Source organism: Thamnophis elegans, chromosome 3, assembly GCF_009769535.1.
Source record: "Thamnophis elegans isolate rThaEle1 chromosome 3, rThaEle1.pri, whole genome shotgun sequence".
In the NCBI taxonomy this organism is placed as follows: domain Eukaryota; kingdom Metazoa; phylum Chordata; class Lepidosauria; order Squamata; family Colubridae; genus Thamnophis; species Thamnophis elegans.
In genome coordinates this window covers 32,978,517-33,000,214 of record NC_045543.1, presented here as the reverse complement: position 1 = coordinate 33,000,214, position 21,698 = coordinate 32,978,517, and the positions used below count along the sequence as shown (strand labels likewise).

The following is a 21,698-nucleotide window of genomic DNA, read 5'->3' as shown; positions in this document are numbered from 1 at the left end:
TAAATAGCTGCCGTTAGAGCAGTGGTTCTCAACCTTTCCAATGCTGCGACCCTTTAATACAGTTCCCCATAAAATTGGTGTCTCGGTTCCTAAGACCATCGAAAATATGTGTTTTCCAATGGTCTTAGGCGACCCCTGTGAAAGGGTCGTCCCAACCCACAGGTTGAGAACCACTGCTTTAGAGAATTGTTTTGGTAAATGCAACATTGTTGTGATTAATAAAATACTTAGTGCTTTGCTCTGAAAATAGTCAAAATCACTTCTTTAAAATTTGAAATGTGATGACACACTTAAAGACCATACATATTAGATGTCTACATTCAAGTTGGTTTATATGTATGTGTATGTATATTTGCACAAAGACATAGTGTTTGTCCTGCATAATGCAGTTGTCCCCAATCTTTCCAGCTCCATGAACCAGTAGTAGCTGCTGAGGGGAGGGCAAGGGGATGGTTTTGTGCACATGCACGTTTGCACAAATTGGCAGCTTCTGTAACCCAGTTCCCAATGGGCCGTGGCCCAGTACTGGGCTACAGCCCAGAGGTTGGGTATCCCTGGCATAACAGACATGAAATTATCTACTGTAGCTGAAAATGGACATTACTTATAAACAGTTTATAAGATCTATGAAATTCAACAGTGGTCCCCAACCTTTTTAGCTCCAGGGACTGGTTTCATGGAAGACAGTTTTTCCACAAACGGGGGTGGTGAGGGAGCAGGAATGTGTAAGCTAGATCCCTTGCATACACAATTTACAGTAGCGTTCTATAACTCCTATGAGAATCTAAAGCCTGATTATCTGAGTTGGAGCTGAGGCAGTGATGCTAGTGTTGGGGAGCAGCTGCAAATACAAATTTTTGCTCGTTTGCCAGCCTACTTCTCACCTCCAGCACTACAGCCCAGATCCTAACAGGCTACAGACCCCTGCTATAACATATAGAAATGCTTAAATCTTATCTAAAATAATGTCTGATCTATGTAAAAAGCTACAAAACTGTGACTTGAAGAAGCTATAAGCTAAATAATAAAAGACTTTTCAGCTCTTAAACCTGTTGGTCAGATCCTGTTCCTTGGCATAAAATAGCTGTGTTATGACATAAAAAGTCACCCAACAGTAATAAGTGGGCATAAAATTTATTAATAGGGTCTTGAGAGTAATGAGTGGATGTGGCTAGGGAATTGGGAGTTGGAATCCGCAAGTCATAAAGTTTTCAAAGTTGGACACACTGAAAAAAAAGCAGTGGGCATTTACAACGTCCTGCAGTCAAGTGATCTACATTTGGATACTTTGTGAGTGGTGCCTGTCTATGTCTAACAAAGCATCCATAATCAACATCTGGGTACTGTACTTAGTGACTGGTGTGTATTTTCGCTTGTGATGCAACATTATGATTTTTTTATTTGCTTTCCAAAAAAATGAAGAGAAGTCTCTCGCTCTTGCCCTGAAGAGCATTCAGAAATCTCTCAAAAGCATTGCCCATAGCAGAAGAATTAGCTTGCCCTTAGAAGATGTAATATGTTATACTGTATCCTAAGAAGTATGATCAAGTGTGACTTCGAAAAGATTCCTCTTTCCATCAGCATTATAGATTTCTTCAGGTAAACAGCTTGTTCTATCACTTTTCATTAGACAGAAAATTTGGATAATGCCTCATCATCTGATAACTGTCTCTATGTAACTCCACATTATGCAAATGTTTTCAAACCAACCTTTGCCATAAAAATGCTAGGTTCCCCATTTCTTATACTATAGTGACCACAAAATGTTCACACATTTCTTAATTTATTCATAGTTGTATAAATTCAATGGTGTTTTCTAGGTAAATACAACCTCAGAGGAACAAAACATGACATATTCCATCATGTCATCATTTATTTTACAAAAAAAAAGGCAAAATGGAGAAGTCACATGCAAAGAACTAAGTACACCTTAGCTTGTAGAACCATTCGCTTAATGACCACAATATTTAGCAATTGAAATTCTGGTCTCATTTGCAGTCATGGGTTGAGGACTATATAGTTAACTCAAATATATTGGATGATTATGAAAACTGGGTAATTTATTGTCTGAGCAACCACACTTGCCTTAACTGAAAGTGAAATAGACAGGCTGTTGATCAGCAGACTTGTTTAGTTTATGAAGTGCCCCTGGGAGGTAAACAGATCTGCCTGACCTTTTTGAGTTATTGGTGATCTTGGTGACTATTTTTCACAGCATTTTGTTGAAAAGAAACTTTCTGTTTAAACTTTCCCACAGCTCTACTGCACCAACCATTCACACCCACAATGGTCCCAACTGTTCCATGATCCATGCTGGCTTGTCTCTGTGTGCAGGCTCTGTGCGCTGCTCCTTAGTGTGGCAAAATGTTTAGCCTCGGACAGTGGCTGCTCCTGGTTCTGGCTCTCAGCTGGGCAGCGGCAACGGTAGTGAAGGCTCAGCAACAGCCCTGAACCTGGACATCCCCTCTGTGCAGCCAAATGTGGGACGTGGGCAGTCTCTCCAATGTGGCCCGCCCCACTGACACAAGAAAAGTCATGCTCTTTTAATCTCTGGGCTTAGAAATTGTGATGGAGCAGAGTTGAAATTGTCTCTGAAACTGCTGGAAAAGGTACATGTGGGTCGGAGGGAGGGGGAGGAATTCAAGCTTCATCCTCAAGTGTAGATCCCTCCCCAAGTGTAATTTGATTGCAGGCAGAGCCACATTGCCTTTTCAAACACACACACACACACATACACAGAGAGAGAGATGGATAAAACTATATAAAACCAGCTTCACTGATTACAAGTTTGAAAAGGCAACGTGATTCTGCCTGCAATAAAATGCTCAGATCGGAAGGCAGCAGGAGAATGGGGGGCAGAGGAGCTGCTTTCAAGCCATTGGAAAACAGAATCCAACTTCTGTTTGTGTTTGTTTGAGAGGGAGGGAAGTGGGTAGGAGAGATAGTCCAATCCAACTTCTCTCTCTGTGTGTGTGTTTTTAGAGAGGGGGAAGGGAGGGAGAGAGGGAGGAAGGATGGGAGGGAGAAGAAAAAAAATGAAAACTTTTGCAAAGGAGAAAAGCAAATGCTGTCGCTTTAAATCGGAACTGAGCATGCCTGGCTGTGGAATTCTGGGAGTTGAAGTCCACAAGTCTAAAAAAATTTGAAACCCACCACTGTGTCAGTGCCTCACCAGCCATAAACCTCACCGCACGTCACTGGGTAAGAGTATTTGCATATGGCTGTGGGATTAACATTGACCAATTTCTTATTTTATGGTGATGTTAATGTGAATGTTTAATTGTTTAAGATGGGCAAGTTATTATTTAGAAATGTAGTATATATATTTTATTGCTTCATGTTGTTTAACTAGATATTTTAGTTAGATGTATACAGTGAATATATCCATGGAGCTAAACAATCAAATGCTCACTTGTATTCAGCATTGGTGTTGTTAAATGTTTTAGTTGAACATAATAAGAATTTTTGCAGCAACGATTTGATAATTTTCTTATTGGTTGCAGGTAAGCTTGAAGCTTCTGAACATTTCATCTCTGCCTATTAATTCTTTTTTTTTCATTAAAGTTTTTTATTTTTTCATTTTCATAACATATAATCACATGTATACTAATACATAACCAACATCATATTGTATTATTAAATGTTTACATCAATTCATCTTACCAATAACTCCCAAAAACCAATTATTAGCTCTTCTGCTCTCCATACACCATGTTTGTACTTTATCCAATCACTTTCTTCCCCCTCTCTCCTACCCCTTCCTACCTCCTTTCTTCCCTCTGTCGTCCTTCCTTTCTCTACTTCTTCTTCCTCTCCCTTTCTCCTCTCTCCCCTTTCCACTCCTTTCTCTCCTCCTCTTCCCCCCCGCCTTGCCCTCTCTCCTATCTCTTCTTCCCTTACCTTTCTTCTCTACTTCCCACTCTTCATCTCATTTACTTGGTGTATTTCAGCTTCTGAGCGAGCTCCATTTATGTTAATGATATTTATCATTCCTTTTCAATATACATATTTAATTTTTCTCCTTTTTAGTAAAAAAAACATTATAACAGAAAAGTATACATTGTGCTTTTAATCCTCCCCACTCAGCCTCATTTTGGTCAAGTGTAGACCTGGCTACAATTCCTCATTATTCTCATCATTATCTTTATTTAATTATACATCCTTACATGCCCCCAATTTGTGATCCTGTCTTTTTATCTCAATAGTTTCCCATTGTAGATATATTTCATGTTCCCTCTCCATTTTTCCATATCTTGGATTGGATTATCCATAATTGTCTCTAGATGGCAATCCTCACTATTCAATGTTCGTTACATTTCCCTTAATCTATTATATAAAATAACAAGCTGTAAACATATTTTGACCCATGCTTAGTTGTCCCATTGTCATATTCAATCAGTTTGCAACTCAATTTAATTATCATGTTAAAAAGTTGGATCACAAACCTCTGCTTTACCACCTCCCCGTATCAGTTTCATCTTTATCAATATTCCATATATTTTAACCTTTATTTAGCTATCTTTCCATTATCATATTCAACCAGTTAGCAACTCCATTTTATTGTCATAGTTTAGGAATAAAGCCCTTATCTTAACTTTACATTTTCCCATATAATAGTTTCTAGTTATCTGATTTTTTTCCTAGTAAGTCTTTTGTCTCACTTCTCTGTTCCTGACTTCTCCTTTTTCTTTATTCTGACATATCCACTCTCTTCAATTTTCCCCAGGTCAAAAGAATATTTTATATTTCTCTTTGTTGGTGCATAATCTCCTACTTCAATTTTCTTTATGCCACTAACCACCTCCAAAACCACTTTTGTCTGATTTTTATTTCCTTTTGTTGGGACACCTCCCCTTTTCACAATTTTCCCTACACCACTGCCAGGACCAATGGAGTTTTTTGTCTGCTTTTTATTTCCCTCCGTTTCTACCCCTTGGTTGTCTTGCCCCCCCCTCCCTTCTTTAAATTCTTTAGATGTCTGCTTCTCTGGATTCAGAATTCTATTTAGGCTTGATTTTAATGATTTACGCATAGCTTTTATAATTTCACATAGTTCTTCGAATTCCCAGTTTTCCATGATATCCAGTTCCAAAGTTACAGTTAGTTATATAGTTCTTATTTCAGAGTTCTGTTCCACCTTAAATTTGTCTGCTTCAGTTGTTGTGGGGGAGAACGATGGGAGCCATCTTAGTCTTTTGTTCTTCCTTGATGTTCAGTTCCAAGATTGCAGTTAGTTATACAAAACTTATTTCGAGATTCTGGTCCACCTATTCAAACCGGAAGAGAAGCTGGGGCCATCTTAATCTTTTGTTGAGAGAAAAAAAGAAGAGGAAAAGAAAAACAAGACAAGAAAAAAAAACCTTCGTGTTTCCCAGTTTTGATTCTCTTATTATTCTGTTATTATTCTTTCCCTTGCCAGCTTCTGGGTCCGGTCAATTGTAACTGCTCAGAATATATCACTTGAAACAAACTTGCAAACAATCAAATTCTATTTCTCTTTGCCTCCTACTTTCCCAAATTCTGATTTATGGCAGTTGGTTAATTAAAAGTTCCTGCACAGTCAAGGTTAAGTTATTAGTTATCAGTAAGAAGAAGTGCTTTTTTTGGAGTTAAGATATATTAGCTGGAAAAAGTTCAAACAGAATAATTCCTTCAGAATATTTGGTTTCTATTTCAAGTCCAAAACCAAGTTTAAATTTGAGTGATTTTGTCATTTCTCTGCTTCTTCCTTCTGTCCGAAATTGTTTCAAAAAAGTAACTTTGGGGGGGGGCTGGTGTTTCAACCCTCCATTATCCCTTTCTTTCTTTTTTTCTTTTGAAAAAATCCTGATCTGACCATAATATTACTTATGTTCTCAAGATTTCTTTGCCTTTTCCAGGTTTGATTTATAGTTGTGGGTTAGATAAATTTTCTTACTGGTCTGTCATCTCTTCCGTATTCTCCTGCACATTTGCTTTGACATAAAGTCAGCATCTTATCAGCCATATTGCAGACTGCCGCACCGACTCCAATTCATAAAGCAAATTTCCCACCTGTGAGAGACTAGTTGCCTTCCTCTGGGTCTGATGAGACGCTGCCCTTTTCACGTGGGGATTCCAAAAGGATCTTGGAGCTGGTTTGTCAGACAGGGTTCATGTGAGGCTCTGAGGAGCCCCCACCCCCCACGTCTGTCCAGCTGAAGAACTCTTCCTATTAATTCTTGATGCAAAAAGTTTTAGAGTACTGCTTCATCCAAGAATACATTTTTAAAAGAGAAATAAATAATGTAGATGATAATTAGATTAAGGCTGCCTTACTATTTTATTGCTCTGATCAATTTCAGTCCAGATAAATAAGGAAAAAAAATGGGGAAATTATTTGCATAAATTTCATTTGCATAATTAACAAAAAACAATATTATTTTGATCATCTTCCTAAAATCTTTTAATTCTACTATTTCCATAAATATACCATAATGACATAAGATTTTCATGTGCATTTATTTTTTCTTAGCAGCTTTTACTCATTTTCCTGTATTTTGTAGCCAGCTTTTGTAATGTTTTTAGTCTGTTTTAAAAATCCGTGGAAAAGCTTGTGAACACAGTCTGAGTCCTGGCTAAGCAGATAAATATTTTGACTTCACTTTCTTTTTTTCCTAATTTCTAAAGTCATTACATTTATTTTATAATTATGTTTAAGCTACATTGTGTACTTAAAAATATTTGAGTTTATTCCTTATATTGGAAAAGTTTTCGAATATAAAATGCATATAATTGAAAAAATGTGTTCCAGGAGAAATTAGTACAAAATCTTCAATAGGTAATCTTTATTTTAAAGTTAATCACAATGTTATGAGTGAAAAATAAAATGTTTGGGGAAAAAATATTTGGTTTCTTCAAACCTATGTCATCTTTTGTCTCACTAATTTTCTCCTTTACATGGCTGGGTCTCAGGATTTTCTTATTCCTCCTTTGTCCTCCATGTTCATTCTAATGCCAAGTCATGTCACATTTACTTTTAAAGACCATTACTTTGTTTTCTCTCAATAAACAAAATTGGCCCATCTCCTGCTCAACTTGTTTACCAAAATATTTTGCTTTCTATTTCATTAACTCACTATTGTCTGTTCATATCCATTTATGATCCTGCACTTCACTGCCAAAACCATTCACCTGATATTTATTAATACCAAATTATTTATATTACTAGTGCTTAGAAAATGTTAGCTGGGGTTTGGCAGCATACAATAATTCTCTTGAGAACCAGATGTTTTTGGAGCATAGGCCATATCATTTGGCAAGCTTCCTCTCTCTCCCTCTCTCTCCCTCCCCCCCCTCCTCTCTCATATAAATTGGCTTTGTTTCCTATCTTGGCTTGGTGAAGGAAATGTTTGAACATTGTTTTCCTCTAGACAATATTCCAATCTGATGCCTATTAATGATTTCTAATATATTTCTTTCAGGGGAGTGAAAAGGCAAGTAAAAGTAAAAATGATGCAAAATTGAAAGGAAAGGAAAGTAGTGCAACTTTTTAGGTAAGGAGTGGTGCTCAATTCTGCGCTCAACAGAGGCGCAGAATTGGACAATTCAGAAAGATATATCTAGAATGTATATGGTCTTCACATAACTTCACAAACATAGTTTCACAAACCCGTCACATATCATAGGGTCAATAAGATCCCTATTATGAAAATCATGTTGGCAATTCTGGTATCATCCCACTCATAGCTAAAAATGGCAAATGTGATTTCAGACTTCAATTAAAATATAGTTTCCAAATTATGGGAACTAATAATTCTACCACTCTTGCATTTACTTAGAAATAACAAAGGCTAAACACTTCCTCTATTAGGAATTATGTTGACATGATACATGCATAGTTATTGTTACCCAAACAGAAAGTATAAAAAAAGTAAACATGATTCAAATAGTTTATACTATTTTTCAGAGAGAGTATATCCTTGAGCACCCTTGGAACGAAAGGAATTAAAGGTATTTGTTGATCATGAACACAAAATTAACTTTCAAGTATAATAGGTTCTTGTCTTGATGGTAACCAGAACTCTATGTCTTACTAGGTTGACTTTGTTGAAAAGATATGAGTACGTATTACTATTCTGAAATAAGACAGCTCAGTCTCATGTTTGATGGTCCGGAGTTCTCTGATAGGAAACCTGCTTCTCTAGTAATTAGATCAGGAGGGTTAGAGTCACCTGACTTCAATTCTGCAGTGCATTCTCTAGTTCTGCAATTACATCTGTGTATGCCATTTGAGGCTTGAACGCCTTAATGATAAAGGTCCAGCTGATCATTTTCTGAAACAGTTGGAAAATCGAAATACTCCATGAAGCACCAGAACACTCTTTTTCAATCATTTTACAATTCAACAGATTGGTCCCTCTGAGTGAACAAAAAATGACTTTTTTAGCCTAAGATGGGATCCAAATATCTTCTCTGTGGCGTTCAAGTTAACTTGCATTTAGTATGCAGAGCGACAATTTTGTAAGAAAAGAATATATTGATATGTTAACATAGTATGTGAATAGATACAATATTTGTCAATTCTAGCAAGCATGTTAGGTCACTGGCCTGGATGTTGGCAAATCAGAAAGACTGAATTGGTAACAACTATGGAGAGTTGCTGTGGTGCCTGTGGTATGATAGTGACTTTGGTCAACTATGCTCAAGGTTACTTTTTTTTACTTTTTCTAAGAGCAGGCAAAGGTATTTTTATGAGCTCCTAAGCTGTTTTTCACATACACTATAATTAGTTTTAGCTGAGTTTTAATGATAAACTATGATAAAATGATACGAAATAATATGCAGAATATTTCATTGTATCGGTGTAATTGGCTTTAGCGTCCTTGAATACCACTTGGTTGAAAAATGTGTGTATGTGTGTGTGTATACATACATACGTTCATACATACATACACACATACATGCATACACACACACACACACACATACATACATACATACATACATACAGTGGGGCAAAAAAGTATTTACCGTATTTTCACCCATATAACCCGCGGGTTATATGCGGTTTTTACATGCACAGCGCCCCCTGCGGGTTATATGCGTGGGCGGGGTATACGGAAAATATTTTACACGATCGGAGGCTTGCACAGGCTTCTTTCTCCGTTTCTTCCCCCACCCCGATCTCAGCTGTTTCCTTCTCCTCCGTTCCTTTCCTCTTCCCCAGCTTGCGCAGGCTTCTTTCTCCGTTTCTTCCCCCACCCCGATCTCAGCTGTTTCCTTCTCCTCCGTTCCTTTCCTCTTCCCCAGCTTGCGCAGGCTTCTTTCTCCGTTTCTTCCCCCCCCCATCTCAGCTGTTTCCCTTCTCTCTTACTCGTCGCGGGTTATATGCGTGGGCGGGGTATACGGAAAATATTTTACACGATCCCGAAAACCCGCGGGTTATACGCGTGGGCGGGTTATTTGCGTGGGCGGGTTATATGGGTGAAAATACGGTAGTCAGTCACCAATTGTGTAAGTTCTCCCACTTAAAAAGATGAGAGAGGCCTGTAATTGACATCATAGGTAGACCTCAACTATGAGAGACAAAATGAGAAAACAAATCCGGACAATCACATTGTCTGATTTGGAAAGAATTTTTTTGCAAATTATGGTGGAAAATAAGTATTTGGTCAATATCAAAAGTTCATCTCAATACTTTGTTATATATCCTTTGTTGGCAATGACAGAGGTCAAACATTTTCTGTAAGACTTCACAAGGTTGGCACACACTGTTGCTGGTATGTTGGCCCATTCCTCCATGCAGATCTCCTCTAGAGCAGAGATGTTTTGGGGCTGTCACAGGGCAACACAGACTTTCAACTCCCTCCAAAGGTTTTCTATGGGGTTGAGATCTGGAGACTGGCTAGGCCGCTCCAGGACCTTGAAATGCTTCTTACGAAGCACTCCTTCGTTGCCTGGGCGGTGTGTTTGGGATCATTGTCATGCTGAAAGACCCAGCCAAGTTTCATCTTCAATGCCCTTGCTGATGGAAGAAGGTTTGCACTCAAAATCTCACAATACATGGCCCCATTCATTCTTTCCTGTACACGGATCAGTCATCCTGGTCCCCTTGCAGAGAAACAGCCCCAAAGCATGATGTTGCCACCCCCATGCACACAGTAGGTATGGTGTTCTTTGGATGCAACTCAGCATTCTCTCTCCTACAAACATGATGAGTTGTGTTTCTACCAAACAGTTCTACCTTGGTTTCATCTGACCATATGACATTCTCCCAATCCTCTTCTGGATCATCCAAATGCTCTCTAGCAAACTTCAGACAGGCCCGGACATGTACTGGCTTAAGCAGGGGGACACGTCTGGCACTGCAGGATCTGAGTCCCTGCCGACGGCACCTTCTCTGCCAGCGCCGAGGTCACCATCGGCGTGGATTTCAGGGAGATGGCGGTGGAGATCGCTGGGGAGCACATCAAGCATGCTCTATGGCGGACGGCGCCGAGACTTTAAAGCCCTGCCGCCAGGGCTCTGCCGCCACTTTAAAGCCCTGCCTTGGCGGCAGGGCCCCGGCAGCAGGGCTTTAAAGGACGCCCAGGACGCGGCGGCAGGGCTTTAAAGTGGTGGCAGGGCCCTGGCGGCAGGACTTTAAAGTCCCAGCACTGTCCACCATAGAACGGGACCCGGTCCCGCTCTATGGCAGACGGCACTGGGGCTTTAAAGCCCTGCCGCCAGGGCCTTGCCGCCACTTTAAAGCCCTGCTGCCGGGGCCTGAGCAGCCATGATTCCCCCCTCCCCAGCCAGCCAGCCCAGCCAGCCCATTCCTCCCCTGGTGCAGCAAGCTCCAGCTGGCTGGACGCGGGTGTGAGGGACATGGCAAAAGAAATCAAGCGCCAGCCCGCCACCGCTGTGTCCAACAGGCCAGGCGTCTCACGTTTATGGCGGACATAAACACGAGACGCCTGGCCTGTGGACACAGTGGCGAGAACATCCCTGCTGCTGCCGCGCTCCGCCGTCTTGCCCCCCGCCTCCTCCGACCCCACAATTAAATTACAATAATTTTGAATCCCGCTCCCTCCCTCCGTCCGATCCACATACCTTTTCCAGCTGTGTCCGCCCGCCATGATGAAAATGTAAAAAATTAAATAAAAAAGCAACTTACTTAGGCAAGGCATGATTTGCTGCTCCCAGATCAGGAGGTGGGAGAATCACGTGCCTCCTTTGCATAAGGAATTTTTTGCCTTTTAACCCTTGCTTAACTCTGAGCAAGGGTTAAAAGGCAAAAAATTCCTATGCAAAGGAGGCCCATAGTTCTCTCGCTTCCCCCTACAGTTAGCACTAAGCAGACTCAGAGTCACTGTGACTCTGGAGTCTGGCAGCAACTACCTTAGCCTTTTTAATTATTTTAAAATTTCTTTTCTTTTTCTCATGACACTGGTGAGGCCCTGCCTCCCCTGACTGCACGTCCCTGATACATATTAAAGAAACAACATTAGTGCATAGCAATTAGTCTCATAACATTTATTTTCTGTTGGAATGTGGATCCTGTTGATTTTTTTTCACTAATAAAAAATAACTAATATAATGGTTGACAGATTTTTCAGCAACATTGATTCATTTTGTTCTTGCTCACGTGTTTTTTCTTTTATAACTTTTCATCCAAATTCACATGTTTAACAAAAATATATGTTACTTGAACAGGTAGGAGTAGATGTAGGGAGAAGTGAGCCTTTGACTATAGGAGGATACAGCCTGTTTTCAATTTAAAGTTGCACCACATTTGACCGATCATGTGCCCATCACCAGTTGTCTTTAAATAAACTTTGGAAATTTTGGTTAAGATAAGATATTGTGAAACACAGGACAACACACAGAAGCTTCTTGTCCTGAGCTTTCAGTTTCTCTTCTGACCTAAAGTGCAGGTGATAGATATTGAATATCCTCAGCTCATTTCAATTTATTTGGAGTTTTCATTGTAGTAGCAATGAAAATGAATTGATAAAAATCTGAATATGACCTCTTCGGATCCTATCTTTATATGTTGCTTTTTAAATCTTTTATTGTATATTAATTTATGTTCATTATATTTATTTAATAAATATGCCAACCAGCTACTTCAAAAAGTTCTTAGTTTTCTATGTGGTAGAATTAAGATTTATGACTGATTTCTAAGAAGTGTATAAACAGATCTGAGCTTCTTGTATGTGTACCACAAGTAAAGTAAAGATGACTAAGAAAAAATAATGTGAGGCAACATTCCAAAGATCTGCTTTCTTTCAGAAAGTGAAGTACATTGCTAGCAGAATTGACTGTTAGGAATGCTGATTCATGGCCAGATTTCTACACAGTTAGGTGTTCCAACCTGTAGCTTAAAACTAAGAGCTTGAGCGGGCAATATTTCAACTAATGTCTACTTAATCATTTCCAAGAACACTGCATGAGGATTCTTGTCAGCCTGTTTTGCTACTTGCTTTCGGCTGCCATTGAAACGGGGCGAAGCGGGGGAGGCATGGTATTTGGGAAGGGAAGTTTAAGGACAGAAGAGATTGTGAAAAGGGAGTTTTGTTCTCGCCTTCTACTGAGCATGCTGGAGATAGTGATTGGGCCCGCCAAGGCTGACTGTCCTGCATACCAACCTGATGATGCTTTTTGAAGATGGAACTCACATGACACCTGAGGGGTTTGCAGATTGGACTATGGGGTGGGGTTACCAGGGGGAGGGGGTTGGGTCACATATTGATATCTATGATTTCGCACGCTTTTGCCTCAGATCTTGCTTTGCTTAGCTGCTATTTTTTCATAACCAGTAAAAGTACTCTTAATTCTGCGAAATGGAGTTAAGTGGTTTCTTTCTTGATTGCTGAGGGAGGCTGGCTTGACAATTCTTTTCACTGAGAAAATGAATCCTCCCTCCAATTCGTTATATAGGGACAAAAAGAGGGTGTGTCAGCAGACCTTGGCCTACTTTTAGCTAAGCAGGTATCCCAGGAGAAAGTTGATGTGGAAGCATCTTCTGATAATACATATTTTCTATTGTCTACATTTTCATAAAATTACATTATTTTAATTACCGTTGCTTCCAAACCAACTCTGCTCTCTACTTGGGAGAAAATGCAAAATTACTCAGGTTGTGACTTTTATCTGCCTAAAATATTGCCATGATTGATCATCCAGAAACTGCTGTCTGGCAAGCAAGGATATGCACAATCATGCTTGCCAATTTTCCAAAGGACAACGGCAAAAAGGATAGTCAGAGGTACTTAGAAAGAAATAGCTTTACACAGAAAATAAGGAACAATTTCTCATGCCATTCTGGAGACACTTGCTACATTTGAAAAAGTGATTCCTTCTTGATTGATAAATAATGCTATTTAGCTGTATCATGATTTAATGTATTTTTAAATATACTCCAGAGGGTTTCTGGTGCTCTACATACTTAATCAATAAGACTTACTTCCAATAATGGCTACAATCCAAAGAATTTCATGTTATATGGTATAAAACTTTATCTTCTCACAATCAAATAGCAAATCAGTATATCGCCATGTGAATCCTACTGTAATATTAAAATATGGAGGAAGGAGATTTTTAAACAACTCTTCTGGACATATATCAACAATTTGTTTTAAAAAGATGTGTCAGTACTATTGGCATAACCATCATTTTACTTTCATGTTATTTGGTGATAAAGATAGACCTTGCATATTCATGTGAGATTGAATCTGGGTTGGTCACCGGGACCCGAGATTTACTGTTCCGTGTTTTCAGACTCATGTTGGAGCACATCTTCATGGAATTTCTCTCTATTCGAATACGTGTGTTGGGCTGTTCTGTGAGTCCTGCACATGCATGCCGGCCAACTGCTCTTCATACAAAGACCAGCTGGCATGCTCACGCTGGGACGTGGAAGAGAGCAGCTGGCCGGTGCGCATGTGCTCTCTTCTGGGCTCTGGCACGCGCTCCAGTTTCAGCACTTGGTGCCAAAAAGGTTAACCATCACTGTCTTAGGAAGTCAATTAATTACTGAGCAAAATGATTACCCTCTTCTTCCTAAGCTCATGCCTACTGCTTCGGTGACTCCATCCAGCCATCTCATTCTCTGTCGCCCCCTTCTTCTTTTGCCCCTAGTCTTTCCCAGCATTAGGCTCTACTCCAGTGAGAACTACCTTCTCATTAGGTGGCCAAAGTATTTGAGTTTCATCTTCAGGATATGAAGAATCAGGGTTGATCTCCTCTAGGACTGACCGGTTTGCTCGCCTTGCAGTCCAAGGGACTTGCAGGAGTGTTCTCCAGCACCATAGTTCAAAGCACCCCTTCATGGATTATTGCCTTGTCATGGCGAAGAGTCTCAATGAAGCTATGAGCTATGCCATGCAGGGCCACCCAAGATGGGCAGGTCATAGCAGAGAGCTCTGACAAAACATAATCCACTGGAGAAGGAAATGGCAACCCACTCCAGTATCTTTGCCATGAAAACCCCATGAATAATACCAAAAGGCAAAAAGATGTGATGCCAGATTATGAGCCCCTCAGGTTGGAAGACGTCCAATATGCTACTGGGGAAGAGCAGAGGGCTATTACTAGTAGCGCCAGAAAGAGTGAAGCGGCTGGGCCAAAGCCAAAAGGATGCTCAGCTGGGGATGTACTGTATCTGGTGGTGAAAGGAAAGTCCGATGCTGTACAGATCTAAACTAATGATATCCTAGTAGTTAAATGTCTATGGAGATTTTCAGCCATCCAGGTCATGGTTGCCCAAAGGTGCTTTTTCAAAAGGCAACTGGACTTTCTTTGTTTTGTCGTGAAGATGTCTCACCCTAATAGATATATCCTGGGAGGTTCTAGGGAGTGGCTGTCATAACTTTCATCCTGTTTCTGATCCAGCTCCAGGCTATGTTGTGTCTTGCCTTGCCCTCACTCCTTGGAATGTGGTCTCTCCTTCCTGGGAAATTGCCTCTTCACTGTAGTCCATCACATCACATGCTTGCTCATAGATTCATTCCACCACATCATGCTTTATTCAGTAAAGTGCCACATCTCTTCAATGATCTAATTTTTTCAAACCAGTATTTTCCCCTCTACTTTTTAAAAGAATTCACATGACACTATCAGCTTAGGTTTCTAAATAGTTCTATGAAGTACGGGAGAATTATTATGTCTTACAGTAAATTGAATATTAAATGTTCATCATATGACTATGTAGATTACATTTCCTTAGTCTATATGTTATATGTTCATTTAATTCTATTTTACCACAATTCTAGGATGAAAGAATAGACAGTAACAATTCTGTATTTAAAAGATAGATAGAAATCAGAAGTTATTTCTCCTATTATAATTACAACATCCACCTCTAAATTTATAACATGATAAACGATGGGCTGTTGGCTAAAGTTCCAAGCTTGGCAATTTGGTTGCAAATGTTTCTTCACTATTCAAGCAGACATCATCAGTGTGCTCTGAATTGTGCTCATCTGTAAATAGTAAACCATTTACTACAGCCTGTGATAAGATTTTAAGAATTGATGAAAGACAGAATGCTTTTAATACTTTCAAAAAGCTGAAAATGTTAACTGCCTGGAAGAATTTCAAAGCTAAAATTTGTAATCTACTTATACAAATAGACAACCCATTAAAGGTAGACCACAACAATCACAAAGTAATCACTCACTTTTACTTTTATTAGGAAAATCCAGTTTCATTTTAAGCTTTTCACCTATAATCCTACCACATTCTGATTAAAAGCAAAGCTACAAAGTTGCTCAATTACAAAGTATTTTTTTAAAAAATTGGACAAAGTACATTGGTCTTTTTAGATGTTTTCAAATTTCTGCTGTTCAATTGGCAGAAGGCTTTTGAGGGGAGGAACTCATTGTCCTGTGAAATTTCTAGTCTGTTGTTAAAGGAAACTGAAAAACAAGATCTTATAGTCTGTAGTTTCTACCACCATGATTCCTTCTATTGAAAGACCAGGATTTTTTTGCTGATCAAAAACTATACACTTTCCTGAAGGAGGAGAATCAGAATCAATCTTTATTACAATCACAGACCAGCGCAAAAGTTAAACATTAAAATAAATATTCTGTTTAAAGTACTGAAATTTATATCCTTGAGGAGACTACATGGCTCCTGTGGATACTCAGGGATCTGGCAAAACTTCCCTTACCATTTCCCTCCCACTCCTATTTTTAAGTAAAAAAATAAACCTTTACTCTTTTAAAAACAAAGCTAATTTAATAGTGTAGCAGCAGATTGAGGTTTGGTTTTGCAATCTACTTACGAAAGACCAGGACTTGAGACCACGAAGGTGCAAGAGAAAGAGCTTTATTTGACGCGTCAAGAGTTCAGAGTGTTGCACACCAAAACTGAACTGCCTGGGCTACTCCCTGGCAGTGATGTTATACCTTTTAATCAAACTTCGTAAATCAGTAGGCGTTACAATAGGTGTATACATTTTGAAGGTCCAAGCCCCCTGCTGAGGACAGGGAAATACATTTTGGAAAAATACAATGGAGAAGTCAAAAAGTTACAATACACAAGTGAATCCTGTTAGTCATAAAAACAAGACAGAGAAAGTGCTGAGAGGATGCCCGCATTATTCTGTCATCTGGCTAATTTAAGTATCCTTACACCCACATTACTTCCGTGTTCCATCCTTGTGCAAAAGCTTGCATCATGTTCCCATAATATTTGTAAGACTTATGAGGAAGTCAGAAGTCAAAGTTGAAAGTTAAGTGCACTAGAGTGAAATGTCAAGCTAATATAAGTTTATAAGGCCCATCCTATTAAGACCACCTAACCTGGCCAGCCACTGGTGGGTTTACCTGTGCATCCCCTCCTGCCTCATTAGGAAGAAGAACCCCCTACATATAGCAGGTTGCTTGCAAGGTATACTCTGGCAAATGGGTATACTGTGATTTATCATGCCCTCTATAAGTCACTAATAAGGGGTGTGTGTGTGTGTGTGCATGTGTGTGCGTGTAACACAGACTCATGAAATCACATAAATTTACTCAGCCTAGCCCTAGCCTCTTTCCCATAATGGCATAAAATCTATATAGTGTATACAGGAGGCTAAGGCCATACCTTTGTCCTTTGTTGCCCCTTAGCAGATGCATTCACTTTGAGAAGCAGCCATTGATATCCTTATTGTCCATACATTGATTGAATACCCTTTAAAGCCATTTAATGTAGTAGCTATCACTATTTTGGAGCATCTCATTCTATAAATGTATAATGCACTTTGTAAAGTATTTTATTGGGTGACTCTAAATTCCTTTATTGACATAGAACTTCCTTGTATCTATTTTTTGTCTACCTTGCATAATTTAATTGTTTCTTCTATTGATCCTTCTAAAATAAAGCTACATTGACAGTCCCATGAAATCATTACAAATTGAGTTTAAGTCAAGGGAGACTTTAAATATTGATTTTCATTTAAAAGATTTCAGAGTTAAAGAAATTCCCATCCAAGTGAGGACTGTCATTTTAAAATTAAGCAAACTGACAACTGCACCAGCTTAACTTTCAGAATCTGTAATATTCAGGATTGGATTCTAAAGATTATTGCAGCATTCGTTTAAGCAATGTCCTATTTATTAAATAATCAATAATTCTAGTGGAGAAACTATTATACCATAGCAAATTCACAAGGAAAAAAGGGAAATGTCATATATGTCTCAGTATTACTTTTCTGGTGTTGACTGGAACATCGCTTATGGTTTAGTACTAGGTTTAGTACTTAGGACATCTGTTTTTTTCTTAATTGCAAATAGAATAATAATTATGTATAGATAAACTGAACAAAGATTGATTAGAATCTGAAAATACTGTACAGTGTATGGAAATTAATAACACTAAATGAAAAGGATTGCCCGTGTCATAAACTATTGTCAGAATTAGTTTTCAGAGTATTTATTTCATTTTGTATACATAATTCACTAAAGAAGTGTATATAGAATTTCCAGATGTTCTGTCGTTAAGTCGTCAATTAGAATCTGAACACCCAGGTTCAATAATATGCCCTTATTAGAACTCTGATATAGCTAAAATTCAAAGCATCCAAACTTCTCATTTTCTCAAGGTTTTGTAATATTATTCTTGAATTTATTTCAGGAAAGATGGATGCACACACTCAGTAAGACTGTAATCTTACAATGCTTTTTTTTTCTTCAAAGAATTTTTATTTTTTTATTCTCTTACATACCATTTTAAGTATACATTCACATAATAGTTGTTCTTCTTTACATTTATCATTCTTATCCATTTATTATTTCATTTAATAAGTTATAATGTAGAGTTTGGATTGCTTTATTTACCATCCCTTCCTCCTTTTGTAACACCTCCTTGTTTTCCCTTTCTTTTCTCCCTCCCTTCTCTACTTTCTTCCTTCCCCTTCCTTCTTCCCTTCCCTTTCTCCTACTCCTGCTCTTCCTCTTCCCCTTCCTACCCTCTCTCCTGCTCTTTCTCTCCCTTCCATCCTCCTCTCCTTACCTCTTTCTTCTTTCCCCTGTCTTCCTTCCATTCCCTCCTCCTCTCTCCCTTTCTTTTTCTATTATTGTTGGTGTGTATTTCAAACTCAGTTTATGTTTCCTTGGGATGGTATTTCCGTCAACCCAAATATAATTTAGTATCATTTCTTATTCCCTTACCTTCGCTAGTCTACCCTAATTATGTTCCCTGCTTTTGATCTCGCTCTTGAATATATACTTATATATTTAATATTTTTTTTGTTTTCCTCTTCTCTCCCCCCCCTTTCCATTTAATAGTCATCTGGGTACTTTATCTTCTCCCTACTTTCTTTTCTAGCTTGCTTTCTTTAGCCAGTCATAAAATCTTCCCCACCTCTTGAAGTACTCTGATTCCTCTTTATCCTTTATTTTCATTGTCAACCTATTCATCTCTGCACAATATAGTATCTTTTTATTATCTCTTCGTCTGTTGGTAGCTTATTTAATTTCCAATTTTGGGCAAATACAATTCTTGCTGCTGTAGTTACATGTATAATCAAATAGGTATCCTCTTTCTTAAATCTTACAATGCCTTTTAGCTACATCAAATCATTCAGTTTTTGAATAAGTACACACCGGCAGCTGTTCAGATCATTTGGTCAATGAATCACATTACTTTACCTAGATCCACTTAGAAAAAGGGGCACCCCTTTATCGGCGTGCCCAGAACCACAGCTATAAATTTGGTGCAGATATAGGAACAAAATGAGAGTCTGTTTCATGAATGGGACCTCAAAAACGCTCCCCTTACTTTGCAGTCTGCGGCAACCAACCCAGCCCGTGTTTCAGGAGACAAGAGCGACTCTAATCCCGCAGGTGCGCTTTCCTGCAGTAGAGCAAGAAGAGCCCCACAAGGCAAAATCCGTCGCCGACCCTGCCCCACGGCATGGGGTTAATTCGGTTTCCTGAATATGGAGGTTCCTCTTTCCTGGGCAGGTCCAGACTTTTCCTACCGAGACGAGAGAAGGGCAGACTCTCGTTTTCATCCGGGCGCTTCAGCATAAGAGTCCCTGCGAAGCAGTCGACCGCCTCCGGCTTCAATAGTATGTGTTGATATCCACACCCCAGGAAGAAAGGCGCCACCTCGGGCTGGCGTCTGGACCAGACGAGAACAAGAGGGGAGGGGAGGCGACAAGAACATCCCGCCACGCCATTCCCGATTGGCAGCTCCGCGCTTGAACTGGAAAGCAGGAAGAGCGAGAGCAGCCGCGGAGGCTCGCGCGCGCATGCGCACCCCAGAGGGGACGTCTCGGGCTTCCTTCCTCTTGGCTCCTCCCCCTTCCAGCCTCCGAGGTGGTGAGTCTTTCCTCAGCGCAAAAGCAGTCCGTGGCGGGAGGGGGGAAAGAGCGGAGTGGCTCGAGCGCAAGCTGTTGCCTTGCCTTGCGGGGATCCGCCGCCAGTTCGCCAAGGGAGCCGAGCGCGCGCCCGCCCGCCCGGGACTGAGCGACCCATCGGCTGCGGGGTAAAGGTGGGTGGCTGCACCGTGCAGAGGTGGCCGAGAAGGGGCGGCGCGTTGCTCCGACAGCACTGTCGACGAGGTTCATTGTCGCCGTGGCTGAACGAGGTAAGCGAGCCTGCTTCTCTTCCTCCCGCTGCTCCTTCATCCATTGTCCGGGGGGGCGAGGGCGGGGGCTCCTTTCCTACGGAGGACATCCTTCTCCTTCCCCAGAAGAGCCTGGCTACCGTGAAGGGGAGCCGGGCGACAGGTGCAAGCAGAGAGAGGAACCGCCGTACCGCGCCGCCTGCTGCTGCTCCTGCTGTTGCTGCTGTCCAAGGTCTGTGCTGTGTGGTCGCCTCTTCTCGGCTTGCCTTTTGCGAGGGCTGTAGAGGGGAAGGGCGAGAGGGCGCAGAATCTCTTCCCTCTTCTCGGCTGGGCCGGCCCCGGTCCTTCCTCCACGCACTCACACAGACTGCACTGCAGCTCCCCATGGCAACAACCTCAGGGGACGGTGAAGTCAGGAGGGCACAGAATGCATTCAGTCGGGCGCATGAAGATGTCAAGATTAACCTTGCACAAGTTTTCTTTCATTCTGTTTTGAAACACCATAATTCGGTTCAAGTAGGGAAGCGGCAGGAAGCGGACTCTGCAGAGTGTCCTCCTGTCTGGTGTGTTGGAGTTTGGGATTTACCTATACCCGAAACTCTACCAATGGCTAGGCAATCTGTATCATTAAAATAGCACCCTCCTATCTGCAGTCTTTGAAAGTGGTACAGGCCATATTGTCATTTAAGGATGTGACATGTGTTAATGAGGCCTATGGGTCTGGCGCCTGGGACATACTGAGAAGGAAAACTGGAGCTACCTCTGCATGCGGAGGATGCGAAAGACCACTTTGAGCTCTAGCCACTATTTATACAGATATATGGATGTTTCTGCTTTGTAGAGCATTGCCATTCTTTTGCATATTTATAAGGCTTTCAGAAGATAGCGGGTTTCTTATATTTCATTTCTATATCTGTGTCCATGTTGATATATCACAGAGGTGACAACTAGCAATAATGGCTTAGGAAACAAATGAAATAAAACTTTATGCCATAATAAATATATCACTCATTCTTAATAATTTCAATACTCTGTTTTTGCCATAGTGGACTCCTAAAATGATTTCATTAATAAAATTTATCCTGATCTTATCAAATTCTTTCCTTCCGAGTATCTATCAAAATAACCAAAACAATTGACCAACTGACCATTTATATTGCCTTTTCTACATATGTTGTCATTTTCACAGTAACAGATATTGTAATTTTTACTATAGTTAAGATACTTAATGATTACTATTCTTACATATGTAAATTTATTTTTTGCTTTTAAAGAATGGACAATAACAGTTCAGCTGCCTTACAAATATTGAACAATTGTTTAAAACTAGTTGGCAGTTTAGTTATCTGTAGAAATGTTCAGTGATATAGTAAAATATCAGATGTAATTATTAGATTATGTTGTGATACGCTTAGAAGGGTTTCTATTTGGGCAATAATGGAAATGAGAACTTTTCTAGTTCTTTTTTAAAGGAAATGAGTAAATAAAATGACAGCTTTTAAACATAAGTTGTGAACCAAAATTCTTTTTAGAGATTCTCTTTAGTTGCATCCAAGAGAAAAGGCGAAACATTTTACTTCTGTGAACTTGATTGGGCAACTTGATTTACGAACATTTCTTTTAATGTCTTTTGAGAAGTCACAGAATAGCAGGAACCTTAGAAATAGCAAGAATTGAAATCTTAGAATAGCAAG

The 21,698-nt window shown here is 39.9% G+C and overlaps 1 protein-coding gene across 2 annotated transcripts in view; it reads left to right on the top strand.

Annotated features, from left to right (window-relative positions):
• The first annotated feature begins 18,892 nt into the window (after positions 1 to 18,892).
• ADARB1 (adenosine deaminase RNA specific B1) overlaps positions 18,893 to 21,698 on the top strand; it is a 66,017-nt gene continuing 63,211 nt past the window's right edge. For both annotated transcript variants that reach the window (XM_032213106.1, XM_032213104.1), the window contains exon 1: positions 18,893 to 20,025. The gene's annotated coding sequence lies outside the window, so the exon portion shown is untranslated. The remainder of the gene's footprint in view (positions 20,026 to 21,698) is intronic.